This window comes from Sciurus vulgaris (genome assembly GCF_902686455.1).
Source record: "Sciurus vulgaris genome assembly, chromosome: 7".
Lineage (NCBI taxonomy): Eukaryota > Metazoa > Chordata > Mammalia > Rodentia > Sciuridae > Sciurus > Sciurus vulgaris.
In genome coordinates, this window is record NC_136467.1 from 103,664,172 (window position 1) to 103,682,180 (window position 18,009).

The 18,009-nt window shown below is 34.9% G+C and overlaps 1 protein-coding gene across 2 annotated transcripts in view; it reads right to left on the reverse strand.

The window, feature by feature from the left end:
• Nucleotides 1-18,009, reverse strand: part of TINAG (tubulointerstitial nephritis antigen) — an 83,949-nt gene that overhangs the window by 12,246 nt on the left and 53,694 nt on the right. The gene's annotated exons all lie outside the window — the stretch shown is intronic.

Below are 18,009 nucleotides of genomic sequence, written 5' to 3' on the forward strand. Positions count from 1 at the left end.
CATTGTTATAGATTAGGGAGTTTATATAAAATATTTATGTTCATGTATTCTTTAATTAACTGGTAATGTGCGTAATTTATGTATTCAACAGTATGCATACGTGACTATTGATTCTTATGTTTCCAGCATTAGTCCATTTTCATTTTCATTTTGTTTTTTCTTGGTACTGGGAATTGACCTTGGTTGTCTTACCAACTGAGCTCCATCCTAAGCCCTTTTTGTTATTTTTTAATTTTTTTGGTACCAGGGATTGAACTCAGAGGCACTCGCAATAACTGAGCCACATCCCCAGCCCTATTTTGCATGTTATTTAGAGACAGGGTCTCACTGAACTGTTTAGTGCCTGCTTTTGCTGAGGCTGGCTTTGAACTCTCAATCCTCCTGCCTCATTCTCCCAAGTTGCTGGGATTACAGGTGTATGCCCCCTTGCCTAGCCACAATTTTTATTTTCAATTTTTATTTTATTTCACAATTTTTATTTTTTATTTTATTTCACAATTTTTATTTTCAAACAGTATTATACTAAACTGGTTCAACTGGGATCCTCCTCCCTCAGCCTCCCAAGTTGGGATACACTTCCTCTTCATATCTGGCATTATTGGTCCATTTTCAGTTTAACATATAACAGTTCATAAAGAACCTAAACTTATAATACTTCATTCAATTAACTGAACATGGTAATGCAGGTATTATTCACATGTTCTATTTACAGAGATAATGGACATCTGTCCAAAATCACATAGTGGAAAATGTTGAACCAGGAACCCAATCTCATGACCTTCTTAATGTATTATATTGCTCTTTTCCTTATACAACCTCCAACTGAAATATGTCCTAAACAACATCGGTTTTAATGGAGAAAGCACATGGAGTACCATTTCCATAGAGTTTGAGAATATAATTAATTCTGCCATTTGTCATCTCACTACTTATTGCTAATATCCAAAAATCCCATCATCAGAGTTGCTTTGCACTAAACTATGTCCCACCGTTACCCTACAGTCATTCCTAGGAGAGATAGAAACTTTAAAAAATATTTTTCAATATGTCAGTTTACTGAAGACCGTCTTTGATAGGATTTGGAATTAAAAGATGGTATTATAGCAAAAAGGTATCAACTAAAGATGACAGGCAATCTTTTGGATCCTTTGTCATTAGAGCAAGGGACAAAAAAAGTGGTGGAATGGGGAAACTCTAAAGATAACCTTGTTTTCCTTTGTCTTGTTCCTGATAGAGGCTAGGAGTGGTGATTGTACTGATGACATCTCTTTTTGTCCTCTGCTACACTGTTCAAAATGTTCTGGGCAGTTTAATGTATAAGTTGGACTTGGTTCAATTTCCAAAACCATTTTGTAGTTTTATACATGAATTTACATTTGTGTCACTTTTCTTTAAAAAGTCATCATCACTGGGAAAAATTTATCAGGCACAATACAAGTGTCCCCAAATATTCAAAGCCCATTGCCTATTTCAACTAGTAGATCACATCTGAACTTTTCAATTACTTATTTTCCATTCATTTATAAAACAGCTTTCAAAACAATTTCAGATAGTCTTTACTAGTCAAATTTCTTTTCAGGTGATCTGAATGATCTTTCCAGGTGATCGCACACAGTGTCATTTGCATAAAATTCAAAATCTAAGGCTAAATCAGAAGAATCTAAGGAATCATTCAATGTTGAGATTACACAAGCAGGGCAGTTATCTCATATCTGAGATTCCAACAAATATGGTGAAAAGCTGTGGAAAGTCCTGCTTAAATCACTAAGTCTCCCAAGAAAGATCTCTCAATTCAGGAATAGCTATCCAAGCATGACAAGCTTGGACCAGCAATGAAGCCTTGGTCTATAGGGAAGAGTAGCAACTGAGACTCATATTTCTTCTCTATCACTCAAGTTGTCCGGGATCAGCTCCCACACTGGACTCAGCTGACTTAGGAGTTGGGAAAGGGACAATCAGACTTGTCATTAAAACCTAAAAAAAGCTATTTCACTAAAAACTGTATATTGTGGAACACCTGAATAATACTCAAATAAAGGGTGGACCAAAAATGATCAATCTTTCTTTCCCACTCTGTAAGATTGTTCAACTTCTGGAACTGTAGTGCAAGAAGCACTCGAGGACAAAATAATATATAATAAAGGAAAGAGAAAAAAATGAACAAGAAAAATATACCATAAAGTAAGTGCTACATTACAAATACACCCATTTGATATACTCCTGGGGATTCTCAAAAATATTGAGATAATATTTAGGGGTTGAAGATCCACAATATCACATGGGCTTAAGATTCACCAACATACAGATAAGACATAATTCTACTATCAACAAATCAAAAACCAATACTAGGGAAATAAAACATTTCCTCACAGAGGGGAAGATGTATTTTGTAATATAGTGATCTTTCTTTTCATCTATGTCCCAAATCATAGGATTTCATTCTTTTTTAAGACTAAATAGTATTCCATTTTCTGTATGTACCACATTTTTTATCCATTTATTTAGTTGATAGAAATTAGGTTGTTTCTATTTCTTGGCTACTATGAATAATGTCAAAACAAAGGTGGGCTTCCATATTTCTCTTCAATATACAGATCTCATTTCTTTAGATATATCCCCAGAAGTGGGAGTTTTGGTCTTATGGTAGTTCTCTTTTTAAATTTCTTGAAGAACATCTGTATTGTTTTCCATAATGGCTGTTCTGAGGTATATTCCTACCAATAGTATAGAAAAGTTCCCTCTTCTCCACATCCTTTCCAGTGATTGTTATTTTAATCTTTTTAATAATACTTATTTTAACTGGAGTGAGTTGACATCTCATTGGGGTTTTGGTTTATATTTATTTGATGATTAGTGATGCTGAGTATTTTATCACATATCTGCTGGCCACTTGAATGTCTTCTCTGGAGAAATATCTACTTATACCCATGAACCATTTTTAGAAATTTCTTTGTTGTGGTGGTGGTGGGGATCAAACCCAAGGCCTTGTGTAAGCACTCTACCATGCAGCTACACCCCCATCCCTTATTGCCCACATTTTCAGTTGGGTTATTTGTTTGTTTGTTTATTTATTTATTTGCTGTTGAGTTTTTTAAGTTACTTACATATTCTGGATATTAATCCTTTGCCAACACTTTGCAAATATTTTCCTAATCTGTATGTTGTTTCTTCATTCTGAAATTTGTTTCCTTTGCCTTTTGGTTTAGTACAATCCTATTCATCTGCTTGTTCTTGTTTCCTGTACTTTTCAGATCTTGTCCGAATAATATTTGCTGATTTCAATGTCCTGAAACGTTTCCCTTACGTTTATCTTCAATAATGTAAGATAGTTCAATAATTCCTATCTTACAAATGTATAAACTATTTCTTTACAAGACGTATTCCTATTTTATTGAGGCTCTTTCCCATGGGGCGATTCAAGATGGTGGACTAGAGGGTGACTGTATCTCCTGTCGCTCCAGAACCCAGGAATTCAAGAAGGGGAGGCATTAAGAGACTCAGACTAAAATAGAGCCAGAGGATGAGTCTCCCCCACTGGGTGAAGCTCGGCCTGGGAGGCAGGCCCGATCAGGGGCAGCTTTTCAGAGCAGGGCAGGCCAGCTAGAGTCTTTCCCAGGTAGACCTGCTTCCTCTGGTGGCGGGCTACTTCCACGTGGCCAGCTTCTTGAGAGGCCCCCCAGTGAGAGCCTTTCTGCACAGAACGAGCTCAAGCCCTGGAACCAGTAGCAGGCTAGGGGCAGCTTTCTTCGGAATCAATGCATTATCAAGTTACTCCAAGACTTCAGGCTACTGAAGGCTGGGAGGTGATATACTGGAAATCTACAGGGACACTATAAGCCAATAGAGGAAATTTGCAATATCTCAGAGTCCCACTGATATCTGACCAATATGAGAAAACAAGGGAAGAAAATGTCCTAAATAAACCTAGATATTATATCAATAAAACCCAAGGACAGCACAGCAGAAGAAATGTCAGAAAGGGAATTCAGAATGTACATAATTAAAACAATCAGGGAAGAAAAGGAGGAGATGCAAGAGCAAAGGCAGGCATTGAAGGAAGAGATGAAAGAGCAAATGCAGGCATAAAATGATCGCACCAATCAACAGTTAAAAGAGCAAATATGGGAAGCAAGAGATCAATTCAATAAAGAGTTAGAGATACTGAAAAAAAAAAAAATCAGAAATCCTTGAAATGAAGGAAACAATAAACAAAGTTAAAAACTCCATAGAAAGCATGACCAATAGGATAGAACACCTGGAAGATAGATCCTCAGACATTGAAGACAAAATATTTAATCTTGAAATCAAAGTTGACCAAACAGAGAAGATGGTAAGAAATCATGAACAGAATCTACAAGAATTATGGGATATCATGTAAAGGCCAAATTTAAGAATTATTGGTATTGAGGAAGGCTTAGAGAAAAAAACCAAAGGAATGAACAATCTATTCAATGAAATAATATCAGAAAATTTCCCAAATCTGAAGAAGGAAATGGAAAACCAAGTACAAGAGGCTTATAGGACTCCAAATATACAAAATGACAACACACACATACCAAGGCACATTATAATGAAAATACCTAACAAACAAAATAAAGACAAAATTTTAAAGGCCGCGAGAGAAAAGAATCAAATTACATTCAGGGGAAACCAATAAGAATATCAGCAGATTTATCAATCCAGACCCTAAAAGCTAGAAGGGCCTGGAACAACATTTACCAAGCCCTGAAAGAAAACGGATGCCAACCAAGAATCTTATACCCAGCAAAATGTACTTTCAGATGTGATGACAAAATAAGATCCTTCCATGATAAACAAAAGCTAAAGGAATTTACAAAAAGAAAGCCAGCATTACAGAATATTCTAGGCAAAATATTCCATGAGGAAGTGATGAAAAACAACGATGCAAATCAGCAATGGGAGGAACTAGCCTAAAGGAATAGCCAAATAAAGGAGAAACCAAATCATGTCAAAAAACAAGAATGAGTCAAATGATTGGGAATACAAATCATATCACAATAATAACCCTGAATGTTAATGGCCTGAATTCATTAATCAAAAGACATAGACTGGCAGATTGGATTAAAAAGAAAAATCCAACAATATGCTGCCTGCAAGAGACTCATCTCATAGAAAGAGATACCCATAGACTAAAGGTGAAAGGATGGGAAAGAACATACCATGCACATGGACACAGCAAAAAAGCTGGAGTATCCATCCTCATTTCAGATAATGTGGACTTCAAGCCAAAACTAGTCAGAAGGGATGAAGAAGGACATTACATACTGCTTAAGGGAAGCATAAATCAGCAAGACATAACAATCATAAATATCTATGCCCTGAACATTGGCTCATCCATGTACGTCAAACAAATCCTTCTCAATTCCAGAAATCAAATAGACCACAACACAATAATACTAGGTGATTTTAACACACCTCTCTCACCCCTGGATAGATCGTCTAAACAAAAATTGAATAAAGAAACCATAGATCTCAATAACACAATCAACAATTTAGACTTAACCAATTGATATAGAATATACCATCCAACAAAGAACGAATACACTTTCTTCTCAGCAGCACATGGATCCTTCTCTAAAATAGACCATGTTTTATGCCACAAAACTACTGTTAGCAAATACAAGAAGATAGAGATACTACCTTGTACTCTATCAGATCATAATGGACTGAAATTAGAAATAAATGACAGAATAAAAAACAGAAACTTCTCCAATACCTGGAGATTAAATAATACACTATTATATGATGAATGAATAACAGAAGACATCAGGAGGGAAATAAAATCATAGAAGTAAAAGAGAACAAAGACACATCATATCAAAATCTCTGGGACACTATGAAAGCAGTACTTAGAAGAAGATTTATTTCATGGGGCTCATTCAACAAAAGAAGTAGAAATCAACAAATAAACGACTTAACACTACAGCTCAAAGCCCTAGAAAAAGAAGAGCAGATCAACACCAAAAGTAGTAGAAGACAGGAAATAGTTAAAACCAGAGCCGAAATCAATGAAATTGAAACAAAAGAAACGATCCAAAAAAATTACAAAATAAATAGTTGGTTCTTTCAAAAAAATAAACAAAATTGATAAACCCTTAGCCACACTAAAAAGAGAAAGAGGGAGAAAACTCAGATTACTAAAATTCAGAATGAACAAGGTAATATCACAAGAGACACAAAACATAATTAGAAGCTCTTTTGAAAATCTATACTCCAACTAAACAGAAAACCTCAAAGACATCAACAAGTTTCTAGAGATATATGAATTATCTAAACTGAACGAGGAGGATATACAAAACTTAAATAGATCAATTTCAAGCAATAAAATAGAAGAGGTCATCAAAAGCCTAGCAACAAAGAAAAGTCCGGGACCAGATGGGTTCTCAGCCAAGTTCTACAAAACCTTTAAAGAAGAGCTCATTCCAATACTCCTCAAAGTATTCCATAAAATAGAAGAGGAGGGAACCCTCCCAAACTCATTCTATGAAGCCAATATCACCCTGATACCTAAACCAGACACAGACACATCGAGGAAAGAAAATTTCAGACCAATATCCTTCATGAACATCGACGCAAAAATTCTCAACAAAATTTTAGCAAATCGCATACAAAAATATATTAAAAAGATAGTGCACCACAATCAAGTGTGTTTTATCCCAGGGATGCAAGGTTGGTTCAACATCCGGGAATCAATAAATGTTATTCACCATATCAACAGACTTAAAGTTAAGAATCACATGATTACTTTGATAGATGCAGAAAAAGCATTCGATAAAATACAGCACCCCTTCTTGCTCAAAACACCAGAAAAAATTGGGGTAGTGGGATCATTCCTTAACATTGTGAAGGCCATCTATGCTAAGCCCATGGCCAATATCATTCTAAATGGTGAAAAACTGAAAGCATTCCCCCTAAAAACTGGAACAAGGCAGGGATGCCCTCTTTCTCCTGTTCTATTCAACATCGTCCTTGAGACTCTAGCCAGAGCAATTAGACAGACCAAAGAAATTAAAGGGATAAGAAATGGAAAAGAAGAACTCAAATTATCCCTGTTCACTGATGACATGATTATATATTTAGAGGAACCTGGAAATTCCACCAGAAAACTTTTAGAACTCATTAGTGAATTCAGTAAAGTAGCAGGTTACAAGATCAATGCTCATAAATCCAATGCATTTTTAGACATAACTGATGAATTTTCAGAAATAGAAATTAGGAAAACTATCCCATTCACAATAGCATTGAAAAAAATAAAATACTTGGGAATCAATCTCACAAAAGAGGTGAAAGACCTCTACAATGAGAACTACAAAACACTAAAGAAAGAAATTAAAGAAAACCTTAGAAGATGGAAAGCTCTCCCATGTTCTTGGATAGGAAGAATTAATATTGTCAAAATGGCCATACTACCTAAAGTGCTATACAGATTCAATGCAATTCCAATTAAAATCCTCATGATGTACCTTACAGAAATAGAGCAAGCAATTATGAAATTCATCTGGAAGAATAAAAAACCCAGAATAGCTAAAGCAATCCTCAGTAGAAAGAGGGAAGCAGGGGGTATCGCAATACCAGATCTTCAAGTCTATTACAAAGCAATAGTAACAAATATGGCATGGTATTGGTACCAAAATAGACAGGTAGATCAATGGTACAGAATAGAGGACATGGACAAAAACCCAAATAAATACAATTTTCTCATACTAGACAAAGGGGCCAAAAATATGCAATGGAGAAAAGATAGCCTCTTCAACAAATGGTGCTGGGAAAACTGGAAAACCATATGCAACAGAATGAAATTAAACCCCTATCTCTCACCCTGCACAAAACTAAACTCAAAATGGATCAAGGACCTCAGAATCAGACCAGAGACCCTGCATCTTAAAGAACAAAAAGTAGGTCCAAAATCTTCAACTTGTTGGCTTATGATCAGATTTCCTTAACAGGACTCACAAAGCACAAGAAATAAAAGCAAGAATGAACAACTGCAATAGATTCAAACTAAAAAGCTTTCTCTCAGCAAAGGAAACTACCAGTAATGTGAAGAGAGAGCCTACAGAGTGGGAGAAAATCTTTGCCAATCATACTTCAGATAGAGCACTAATTTCCAGACTCTATAAAGAACTCAAAAAACTCTACACCAAGAATACAAATACTCTAATCAACAAATGGGCTAAGGAAATGAACAGGCACTTCACAGAAGAAGATCTACAAGCAATCAACAGATACATGAAAAAATGTTCAACATCTCTAGTAATAAGAGAAATGCAAATCAAAACTACCCTAAGATTTCATCTCACCCCAATTAGGCTGGTGATTATCAAGAGCACAAGCAACAGTAGGCGTTGGGGAGGATGTGGGGAAAAAGGTACACTCATACATTGCTGGTGGAGTTGCAAATTAGTGCAGCCACTCTGGAAAGCAGTATGGAGATTCCTTAGAAAGCTTGGAATGGAACCACCATTTGACCCAGCTATCCCACTCCTTGGCCTATACCCAAAGGACTTAAAATCAGCATACTACAGAGATACAGCCACATCAATGTTCATTGCTGCTCAATTCACCATAGCCAGATTGTGGAACCAACCTAGATGTCCCTCAATTGATGAATGTATAAAGAAACTGTAGCATATATATACAATGGAGTATTACTCAGCCATAAAGAATGATAAAATTATGGCATTTGCAGGCAAATGGATGAAATTGGAGAATATCATGCTAAGTGAGATAAGCCAATCTCAAAAAACTAAAGGACGAATGATCTCTCTGATAAGCAGATGAGGACATATAATGGCGGGTGGGAGGGTTTAGCGTTAGGGTTAGGGTTAAGTTTAGGGTTAGGGATAAGGAGGGTGGTAAAAATGGAGGAAGGAAGGACTATATAGAAGGAAAAGAGGGGTGGGAGGGGTGGAGGGGAAGGAAAAAAATAACAGAATGAATCAAACAACATTACCCTATGTAAATTTATGATTACACAAATGGTATGCCTTGAGTTCATGTACAGAGAAAAAACATGTATCCCATTTGTTTACAATAAAGAAGAAGCATTTTCATTATAACTTTGAGGTGATTAAAACAAATTTATCCTTAACATAAGTTTATTTTTAAATTTTTTTATTTGTGCATATTATTTATACAGAATAGTGAGTTTTATTGTGGCTTATTTGTACACACCTATGACAATTTGTGTCAATTCCATTACCTGGTACTTCCCCTTACTCTCTCCTCCTCCCTCACCCAATTTCTTTGCTCAACTCTGTTGGTTTTCCTTCTATTTTCACAAAATCCCCCCTACCATTTTTCTCTCTAGCTTCGGTATACAAGAGAAAATATAACACTTTTCTGTGTCTCACTTACTTCACTTAACATAATATTTTCAAGTCCTGTCCATTTCCCTACAAATCACATAATTTTTCTTTCAGTAAAATTTTTATTTTGTAGATACCACAATTTCTTTAATCATTTGTCTGTTGATGGATACCTAGACTGGTTCCATAATTTTATTATTATGAAAATTGTAGCTATAACATGGGAGTGCATGTATTTCAAAAGTGTTCTATCTTGAATTCCTTTGAATAGATTCAGAGGAGTGGCATAGCTGGGTCATGCAGTACTTTCATTTTTGGTTTTTGCAATAACCACCATGCCAATTTCCAAAAGGGTTGTAATAATTCACATTCCCAAAGACTGTGTAGGTTTCCCTTTCCCTGTATTCTCACCAGCATTTATTGAACAACAGTCACTTTAAACTCAGAGAGGATATCAGCATTCAGATTTTTATAAACCTTCTCGAAATGGATAGCAAAATAAAGTAGTCAAGTAATCAACTAGAAGTGAGAGAGGAAAAGAAAAGTAAGGCAGTTGAATTTAGTAGTTTTAGAGATTTGCTTACAAAAGAAACATTTAAATGAAGAGTGGCTTTAAAACATTATGCAAAATTCAAATGGAAAATAACATCACAAACAGAAAAATATCACTATAGAAGACTTTGTTCAGTTCACCTATGTTACAGTCTCTGGGTAAAATGACAAGCAAGATCCATTCACAGAATTTAACTTTTGTACCACGACCTTCAACTATCATTTCTGCCCTCCATCTTCTGAAGACAGTTGCTAAGATCATAAGAAAATACCCCATAGAATTGCAATGGGGTGTTATAAAGAAATAGACCTGTGGATTGTTTTCTAAATATTCCGTACTCTGAAAGACTGGGAAAAGTCACTTTGCCCCAGATGATTTACCATTAGTATTATAGGAAATTTATGTGGTTCAAATCTTTACTCATGTAAGGTCAACTGGTACAAAACAAGATGGCTTACTCATTTATAGAAGAAAATCTATCTTAATAAATGGAAAACGTTTTTCCTAATATATGTATGCTCCTTAATACCAGTGGGCTGAAAATTCTAGAAATACACACATATTTTCACAAATGTCCATTTGTAAATCAGTGACTATCTTTGAAGATATGATAATTTTCATTACACTTATATTTGCTGTAAAAATATTTGTCTTTATATATACCTACTCATTTTAAAAATTGTTTACAAACATTTGTTCAGACAGTATAGCACCTTATTCTGCCGAGATTGTATCCATAACCTTGCTAAGTAGTTTCACCAGTTTGAGAGTTCTTAATACTGACTTTTCTTGCCTTAAGGGAATCCAATTAATTTGAACTTTATACTGTTCTTTTGAATTTTTCTACCTCATTAAAAATTTTAAACTACTTAAAATTCATTAATACTTCCTTTTTCTCAAAATTTAAAACACTTGCAGAAATGCTGGGTTTGAAAAAATCTGGGCAGCTCTTAGCCCATATACCACATTCCATGAGTGTGGTCTGGGCCCTCACTCCCCCTACACTGAGCAGCAAGTCATCACCTCACTTGGTGCCCATTTCCATCAGGGTTTATCTTGTTCTTCACTTTTGAATTCCTAAAAAGCAGAATTCTATTGTATAATATGAAAAGCCTTTATGGAAAGATTTGTCCATGAAGTTTCTATGGAGAAAAGCCTTAAAACACTTTAAAAGAATGAAATGAGATTTTGTATTTCTAAAGTTATCAATGTCTTCAGGTTCATTTTCTTTAAAAGAGATATTTTTAGATAACTACATTAATTGATATGAAACTTTTTAAAATCCTATTTTAAGCTATGTCTAGATAGTAAAATGAGAAGAACTGAATAATTGATTTGGGTGAGATTTTAAATGACAGTTTTTTCTCCCCTTTGGTTTTCGTAGATTTTGCCACAGTGATCCACATACCCAGTGACAGTCACATTAAACAGAAAAGATAGCTGAAGATACAACTTTATTGAAGTAAAACTTACATTCCGGTACATATCCCTTAGAAGGAAGCACAAATGTATTTCTCTCATGCATTTTATCCATTAATTTCTGCCTTCATTCAAAAAGCACAATTTAGTACAGAGAAAATACATATTTTGTCTTAAAGAAGCAGAGAATCTCATGAGAGTGATGTTAGGAAAAGGAAAGTAAACATGAATACAAGTGATTGGAATCAACACAAACATGTTTTGTAAATTTTCACAGGGGTAAATGAAGACATGAACTGTGCTGATGGCAAAGAAAATTCCTTCATAGAGCCAAGTAGACGTTTTTCCGATTGAAATGAGAGTATAGAATTTGAGTCATAATAGGTGCGAAGTCACAAGAGAGGCATGCAAACCCCATCTCAGCCTATTCTAGGAGTAGCACTTGGTCCTGTGTGGAGCAGCAATGGCAGAGCAAGAAATGAAGTGAGAAGAGCTGTGTAACTCAGCCGTGAAGCATGCTCAAGGCCACCAAGCTGAGCCCTTAAAATGCTGGTGAATAGGAGTCATCCAGATATGGGATGCAACACCACCCAGATGTGCTTTCAGAGGGGCAACCATGGCGTTGGTGTGAGGCATGGATTTGGGGGAGGGGGAGAATAGAAGCAAAGGATGAATGTTGTGGTTCAAGCAAAAAATAGAGAAGTTCTGCTTAAGACTGTGAAACCCGTAAAGCAAATATTGCTGTATTCCCAACACTAGAATAGTGACTATCAATATTTGACTCTGAAAAGATATTGAACTGGTGAATTAAAGTATGGTGGTAATGGGAATGAAAAGAAGGCCACAAATTTGAGAAGTAAAAGTGATGGAATTTGTTGATTAGTTTTTATGGATAGGAAAGGACTTCTTTCCTGTAGCATCAAGGGCTACCCAAGGTTTCAAGGTTAAATTAGTAGGTCCTGCCAATGTACAGCAGTTGAGGTGAACTTCACATTACACAGAGACATATTCCTGATGATCAGGATGTTTTAATATTGCCAAAGACTGCAATTACACATAAAATTTTCCTTCACCTTCTGTTGGGTTCTATCTACTGGTAGTGGTTTTGCATATTAACTTTCAAACACAAGCACTTCAGGATCACTGAAGGAATTCAATTAAGGGAATTCATCGAAGAACTAAGGAAAGTTGACTGTTAAAAGAAATCCAGAAAGAGCCATTCTGCACAGGGAGAAATTCTTTTGTAATGGGAATAATTATTTCCTAACTAATGAATCAAAATCACATTGCTTAGGAATTAGGATCCTTACAATAGATCTCACATCCAAGAATCTGAAGTTACAAGAATAAAAATTTTTTTTTTTTAATTTCTATGGTAGGTATGCCACATTTGTAACAGAATCAACCAGGTGAAAATGTGTTCAGTTCCTCTGAAAATATGCTGTTTCTGGGGTCCCACCACATGCAAATAGCCTGAAAACAAGAATTCCAATATGTTTTCGATGTAGACCAATTCTGTATTGGCAAATATGCATCCAAACAGATTTTAAAAATAAAGTTTACAAATTGTGTACACATAAAGAAAATGTATGTAGTACAGTCTAATTGAACAGGAAATTTTGGAGTAAATAAGGAAGAAATATACCTGAGAGCTTGATATGAAACTACAACCCTTCTTATTAAGGAAATGAATGTTAGATAGGACACAAGGATAAAGAGACCACCAGATGGGCTTTGAGCCAATAACAATGATATAATACTCTGGACATAGGATTTTGTTTTTAGAGGTAAGACCAAAGATAGAATCTCAGCTCCCTTTACACAAAGATTTAAAAGATAACTGCAGTAAGAATGAGGCAAAGATAATGCAGCCTTTTTATTCCTTATGAATATTCTACCAGAGATGCTTAGAAACTTCATTTAAAAAATGTTCATGCCTAGTGAGTGTGGCAGTGTTGAATATGATAAGGAGTTATCAAAAAGTGCTAATTAATTCTAGATCAAAGATGAATGAAAATAGACTTCACAGGGAAGAAAAGAGAAATGAGAGCATCCCCTGCCCCCCAAAATTCATTTTCTACTTAAGCAAAACATAAATCAAACCAAAGTTCACTAACTCTAAGATTGAGTTCATTTATTGATATGTTCTGCCAAGAAACTACAAATTTTATCATATATTTGAGAAGCAGATGTAGATTTTGGAAAGATAGTTTTGCATAAAATACCAGAAGCTATTATGTATATCTAATATTAATTAATCATCCAACCAACACCCCGGTGTGCCTACATATTAAATATCCTGTTATATCTAATATATCAAAGAGCAAAACTACATATATCATATCATATGTATTGTGTCCTGTAAAAAATAAATATAGAGAAAATTAATGAAAGGTTATATGCAATTTATGACCTGGTCAGAATGATTTGCTCTATGATGGAGAGAACTAACCTTCTGCATTTGATATATTGACTAATATGTGTTAAAAATGAGGCTGCAGATATAGCTCAGTGGTAGAGTGCTTACCTATCATGTGCCAGGCTCTGGGTTCAAACCCCCATATTGAGAAAGAAAGAAAGAAAAAGAGAACAAAAGGTACAATATACCAAATGTACAGTGGAAGAGAGGGAGAAAAGACCAAAACCATCCATTACTGTCAATGACAATTAACTAGGTGGTGCCTTATGAAGATAATCTTTAAGGGAGCACTTCAGCCTTTTGATGTTATGAATAGAAATTACTTTTTTATATTCTTACAGAATTGTAGCATTGGAAAGAGACTCAGAGATCATGGTACTCTCCAGGGAATGACCAACAGAATAAATCAACATTAATGATAATTAACTAAGGGTAATGTCTTCTGAAGAGCTTTTAGCTCCTTGATGTTAGGACTAGACATAGCTCAAAGAATCTTAGCACTAGAAGGAGGCTCAGAGATTGTAGCATACTCTGTGAGTTGGCTAACTATGGCTTACAGCCTACCTCTACTACTAGCAAATGTCTAGTTTTTCTAAATAATATTTTGTGGAATCCATCCTCATTCTTTTAAACATTATGTCTGCTAATGGCAGAATTGAATACTGTAAGACCATATGACCTAAAAGAATTAATCTGACGCTAATATAATTTCTTTATTTCACAGATAAGGGGAATGAGGCCCAAATAGAGGAGTACCATTCCAAGACTGTGTGATCAAGAGGCTAAATTCTCACAAGTGTCTGAGAAGCAAGTGATAGCATGGCAACCAAATCTAGGAACTGAAGGAAGGAAGGGGGGAAATTTTCTGACCGTGATAAGCAAGAAAATCACAGTGGGTTTTGAATACTTTGTGAAAGATGCTGCTGAGAAATGAATACACATCTGAGAGGAGCATGAAATAGTGTAAGGAGTTGGCCTCATGAACTCATAGAGAAGTGATAAACATTTTGGAAGGAAGAAGGTTGCACGTGATCATAGGAAGATAAAGTTGGTGATGGTGAATACAGTAAATTAGTAAATGGTGAGGTGGGGTTGGAGGGAGGAAGAACATTTAGGTCCTTATAGGAATATTCTAATCAAACTTGTGTTTATCACATCCAGTAGTCTCATCTGTATCCAGAAATGTAATGAACATAATTATTACAATGATGGATTTTCAGAGTGTAACATTTAATGCATTTATTTTGAGGATAAAAATAAATCAAAGTTATCAATGTTACAGGTTTTACTCATTCATCTTCTGTGCATTTATTTATTTATTTATTGGTTTTTGTATTTTTTTGAGGGGATTTTTTGCAACCCTCCCTTTTTGTTGTGGCATAGACTTACACTGGCCTTCGCTTTGGTCTTATTGAGGTAGTGAGTAATATACTAGATGTTTTTGTGCAAAGAAGGCATTGAAAATTGCCATAGCAACACATTCCTTTTAACAGAAACTCTGATTCACACATATATCAAAATCATCATATGTAAATATATGCATATATACATATGTATATACATACATACACATACATACATAAAATACACACATATAAAAATTAGTAGAACATAGGATAAAATCTAGATGCCAAATTCTGAAATAGCAACCTTGCAGCATGTGCTATATACAGATATATAGTGGCAACCCTGCAGTTGCTCCCTTTCAAGGGACAACCAGTCCCTATGTTATTGACAGAAGTCAGAAGTCACCTAACTTTGTACCCCTGATGCCCCCACTACAACCAAATCTCTGCAAATTCACAGACATAAACCTTCCCAAATCTTCATATGAATTCCATTATATATTTGAAAATTTGAGGGCAATACCACAAATGTATTAAATTTTAAGAAAAAGAATCACCAAAAAGAATTTACAAAGGTTAATTTTGGAAGGAAATACTGTAGCATTTGTGGAGCACTAAATTCATCTCAAACACACCAATATGAAGCATCTGTGAACATTAAAACTAGCTAAAGGACATTGCATGGAAAACCTAAAGCATTTCTTCAAACATTGTAGAAGCCATTTTCCCCAGTTCTCTGTTTAGCTAAGAGATTGTCTACAATCATTCCTTAAATTAATTGATGTTTCCCAACTAGGAAATTATAACTTCTAACCATAGTGATTTTAAATGATCCAAAATATAAATGACCAAATTTCTACCACTTACATGGCTTTCTGGCTACAAATAGAATCATATCATCTAAGATCATGAAAAATTTTATCATACTTCTTAAAGAAATTGTTTCGTTTTATAGTCACATTTCTCTTTTTATTATTGTCCTTATCTACTTACATTATAGTACGCTAGATAATTATAGTAGGCTAGATAATAAATACATAAATAAATGATAAATTAAAAAAGTAAAAGTATAGCCCATCATAGATAAATACTCATTAATACCAAAATTAAAATAGCCTTCAAATTGTACTTTTAAAAAATAATTCTGAATGAAAATAGGTTAGAAGTATTAAAGGAAAAAATAGAGAAAGCATAAATTCAATATGTTTTTTAAAAGTACATAATGAACATTCTATGAGAGAGCAGACTCACTGTCCCATCTAATTCTCACCACAAGGCAGTGGGGAAAGCATTATGGTATCAATGGAACTGCTGAGAAAACTGAGATTAGATATTAAGTAATCACCCTGGGAGGGACAGAACCACCATTTGAACTTGAGCTTGACTCTATTTCCCTCCTACTTTCTGATTCACAGCATTCCTTCACAATCAAGAATAATTTGCTCTTGATCTGAAGCAGAAAGATCTCTTCTCTCTCTCTCTCTCTCTCTCTCTCTCTCTCTCTCTCTCTCTCTCTCTCTCTCTCTCACACACACACACACACACACACAGAGTTTTGTAAACCCCATTTTTCTTTCTAAGAATTCCGTTTACAACATTCCTATCATACCTTTCCCTAAATTAAAATAAAGCCTTTTGCAATGGTTGCTTTTTTGTTTAGTTGTGTTGTCTTGTGTCAAAGACAGTTCACAGTAGTAGCAGTGACAGAATAGAACAGACCTGGTCCCTGTTAAAGATAACAAATCAGTGAAAGACCAATGTCAAACAAGAGAAAACGAGTGGAGCACAAACTGTCTTGTCAATTTGATTCAGTACCGACAGACAAGACAAGAGGATTCGATCAGCACTCCAATACAACAAAAATAAAACCCATTTATCAGTTCAATGTCCCTAGGACCTTTCCACATCCACTCTTATGTCAGTAAGTTCACATCAAAGGATCCCAGGAGCCTTAGGGAACTTCTCAATGGTTTCCATAAGTGACTGATTGATAACTGCATCAAGTCAATGGGTCATAGTTTATTTTCTTTTATATTATTTATTAAGGTTCTTCATATTATTCACCTCTGTACTTCTAGCACCTAACAATACCTAACATCATTGCTCAATAAAATTTATTGAAAGTTTGAGTTGAAAATCATTGTAAGAAATATCTACATGAATTAAATGATCACATTTTTTTCAGTCTCCAAGAAGGTTCAAATATTTTTTAAGGCCGTTCAACATAATAGCCAAAAAATTCTCTTAAGCTTCATATAATTGTAACTAATTAGTATTTTTCCTTCCCCTTCTATCAAGTAACTTCAATATATACAAAATATGGAAATATATGAATGCCAAGAAAACCCACATGAAAGAAATCAAATTTGTAAGGATTTAAGAAGGAAATAAAATAATTTTCACATACAGTCATAACAACAGATACAAATTCAAAGATTTGGTAAGAAGAGCTGTCATTTTTCTTTATTTTTCTACATACTTCCATATCACCAGGTTCAAAGAACATTTTCCAGTACCTTTTTTACTTGACTTCTCAGTATGATTCCACACTATTAGCCATTCCCACTTGTTTAGAACACTTGCTCTCCCAGGTCTGAGTGACATAAAATCCTCTGGTTTTCTTCTTCCCTGTCTGTCCATTTCTCCTCAATTCACTTTGCCAGATACACCTGACCAGATACTCTACTTTGCCAGATACTCTACTTGACCTCTAGATGCTGGGTTTCTTCAGGCTTTGGTCCTGAACTCTCCTTTTATATTTCCATATTCTTCCCCATGGGTGATCCTCCACTTCCACAATTTACTGCCATCCAAATGCTGATCATTTTTCAATGGTTTTACTTTGGATGCTAAATGTTCAATTTTTTTTTTACTCCAAAAAATATATATAGTTTTTTTTTTTTTTTACCTGATATTTTCATTTGGATGCCTCCCAAAATCCCA